This window comes from Salvia hispanica, chromosome 3 (genome assembly GCF_029641045.1).
Source record: "Salvia hispanica isolate PSC_SH4W2 chromosome 3, Shi_PSC_v1, whole genome shotgun sequence".
NCBI classification, from domain to species: Eukaryota; Viridiplantae; Streptophyta; class Magnoliopsida; order Lamiales; family Lamiaceae; genus Salvia; species Salvia hispanica.
In genome coordinates this window covers 37,347,286-37,350,674 of record NC_142694.1, presented here as the reverse complement: position 1 = coordinate 37,350,674, position 3,389 = coordinate 37,347,286, and the positions used below count along the sequence as shown (strand labels likewise).

Genomic DNA, 3,389 nt, shown 5'->3' with positions numbered 1-3,389 from the left:
GTAAAACGAAGATGAACTTCAAAATGAGTTGAATGAATGATAACAAAATAATTTCAACTAACAATCTAACTAGTTACAGTACTTTCAGTGTTAATTGCATTTGATAAGACATTAAACCAAACAATAAGTGAAGTTACATGAGCAATGTAAAGTTATTATTGCTCTAAATTAAATTAGGCCATTCTTCATCTCTGCCTTTTCCTTTTTCTGGAAATACACGAAGAACCACAAAAATAATCATTCACCACAAAAGAACGTATATTATCGATGGATTCTACATTGTTAACGATGGACTAATAATGAATGTCTGAACGAAGATAATGTGTTAATTGTAAAATCATTGGCGGATTTACTGACAGACTTTCCTTTTTTTCTTGAATATGATCAAATTCTCTCTTTGCTGTGACCTTGACATTTTCTTGTTGGAATATTGAAATTAGTTTCAAACAATTAAATTAATTATCTTGAAATTTAAATCGGTCGACAAAAGATTTGATTTATTTTGATACGTTTACTATCATTACAATCATTTATATATGGGATACTAACAACTACTCTGGTCACAAATATTGAAGCAAGCCTCCACTTTATTAGCATCTGCATATGATAATTTAAAACACTTATTAGCATCTTCCAAAAAATAAATTATTGAAATTAGCAAATCCATTTAGAGCACCATAGCTAAACATATATCACCAAGAAGATTTGGTCCGGTTCATTTAGAAAACTTAATACTAAAGCTTACAACCATAAAATCACACAAAATCAGGATATTTCTAGTATTCTTCAAAACACACTCTTAATCTTCTTACTTGTCTTCAAATGACATCTTGATTCATAACGAGTGGAGTGAGACAAATATTATATCTTTGTAAGTGTCATTTTAACATAACTTAACAATTTTCATAGCATATCAAGAATTCACCTAAATAATTAGATTCATCCAGGGAGAAATGAATAACAAAGACCGTCATATTTACATACTCAATTTTAAACACCACACGCACACTAAGGCCATGTTTGGTTGGCGCGAAAGTAAAGTTGGCAAGAAAAATGATTCCTGGGAAAATGAATCCCGGGAATATGATTCCTAGTAACTTTACTTTCCCGTGTTTGGAAATTATCAAGATTTTAAATTTATACTTAATTTAAACACCAAACTAAAAATATACTTATTATTTTTTTATTTATAAAAAAGAATAATATTGTACAATTTTTAATAAATTATTAATTATAAATAATAATAATTATATTATTATATTAATTACTACGATGGATAGTTTAAATATGGATTATCCATCTTAATATATAATAATATAATTATTATTATAGTTACATGGTGTATTATACTCATTTGTTATAATAATAAGTAAAATAATTATTATATTATAATTGTAGGAGTAATATTTACAGATATTATAATTGAATAAATTTTATAAATTAAATTTGCACTATAACTTTATTGATTACTTATTAATTTATAAAATATAATTATTATTTATTATATGATTTATATTATATAATTATATTTTAATTATTATTTAAATTATTAATTTCTATTATGAATTATTATAAAATATAGTTATAATTATGATAATTTTAATTATAGTTATTTATTATAGTAAAATTAAGTATGATTTATAATTTTAATTTAATTTTAAAATGTTGTCATTAATAATAATAATAATAATAAACTATACTATATTGCTTAAACATGTAAGAATCCTAGAACTGGGAAAAAGAATACCTAAGAAAAGTTAGGATTCAGAATCCTGGAAAGTTGTACTGACTTTTTCCTGTTCTCGGATTCTGATTACTTTCCCAGTTTGATTAAAAACCGAAACAAACACAAAAATTTTAAAATTAAGGAATCAGATTACTTTCCCGGACAGAATCTTGGCAGCTAAACATGGCCTAAAGCTTTGAGTAAGGGCGAAAGGGTAATGTTACCTTTTCCGAACCCGGTGCAACGATTAGTAGTACAATGGACGTTGCAAGAGTTGGCTTGCTTGGCTTTGCACTGGAAAATGCAATCTGCAATGCACCTAGCTCTCCTTTTGCCCAGAATTGGACAACCTTCAACGCATTCACCGTAGCAATCGGCGAAAGCAGCTTGTGTGCACTTTGCACATACTAGCATCAACACCGCAATCACGGCTATCATAGGCATACTATTGCACTTCACCATCTTCTTTTATCTAATAATAATAATAATAGTACTCTCTTATTGGATGCTTAATATTCTTAATATTTGAATTATTAGGACTCTCGTCCACTCTTATTTATAAGCGTTTTTTTTCTTTAAATCAAAATGGATAAATGCCTTAATTAAAAATTGGTTATCTTTTTATTTTTCGATATCCTTAATTAAATGGATAGGAGCCTGAATAAAAAATTGGTTGTTTTTTATATTTTGATATCTTTAATTAAAATGGATAAGTGCCTGAATTAAAAAGGATTAGTGCCTTAATTAAAAATTGATTGTTTTTTATATTTTGATATCCTTAATTAAAATTGCTAAGTGCCTTAGTTAAAATTGATAAGTGTCTTAATTAAAATTTGATGATTCATATCCCTAATTTCTTAATCTTATAATGTGAAAGCAGTCATAATCATGTTTTGATTTTCTAACGAATTTGGTGACACTTTTTTTCCCGATAATTACTAAGGGTAACCACCAGTGTGCCTAGTGACTAATACCCGCGATGATTTGTAGGCACCTTATTGAGTGGGAACGCTAATTGTAAAGATTTAAAGTTGCTTCATACCCAAAGACGGAGATTGATCCCCTGAATAAGGATGGACGAGTCTTATGCCACTCAACCACACACATTATTTGGTGACACTTCCTTTTAATCTCATTTACCAAATTTTCACTTTTTGTCTCACGCTTTCTTCTTTTTTCTATTAATTTATTAATTTACATCAAAACTCATGCTAATCAAAATTATTCAATATTGAATATCTCGATCGCTGAATATGGAAAAACTAAAAATTTTAAGAATTAAATTTCTTAGTAAATCATACAATTTTATTTAATATTCAGTTAATATAATTATTACTCCTTTCGCCCCAAAAAAATAAGGATATTTGGAACGACACGGGATTAAATCATAATTGATAAAGTAAGAAAAATGAGAGAAAAGTAGTTAAAATAATGTTAGTAGATAGTGTGACCTATATTACTATTAATTGTTTAATGGTGGGTTCGAGTGATATGAGTTGTAAATAAATTGATGTATATGAGTAATGAGTTTGGGAAAACTTTCTATAAATAAAAATGTGATTTTTTTTTGGGACAGTCAAAAAGAAAAGTGTTCCTAATTTTATTGGACAGATGGAGTATTATTTGTGAAAATAATAAATTCAACCAACGCTTCAAAATTAAC

At 27.3% G+C, this 3,389-nt stretch overlaps 1 long non-coding RNA gene across 1 annotated transcript; it reads right to left on the bottom strand.

The window, feature by feature from the left end:
- Positions 1–459: 459 nt before the first annotated feature.
- Positions 460–2,234, bottom strand: LOC148930660 (uncharacterized). Its single transcript, XR_016136552.1, has 2 exons — positions 1,951–2,234; positions 460–597 (listed from the first exon to the last, which is right to left on the bottom strand). It is a non-coding gene; the product is annotated as an uncharacterized LOC148930660 (long non-coding RNA).
- Positions 2,235–3,389: the final 1,155 nt, after the last annotated feature.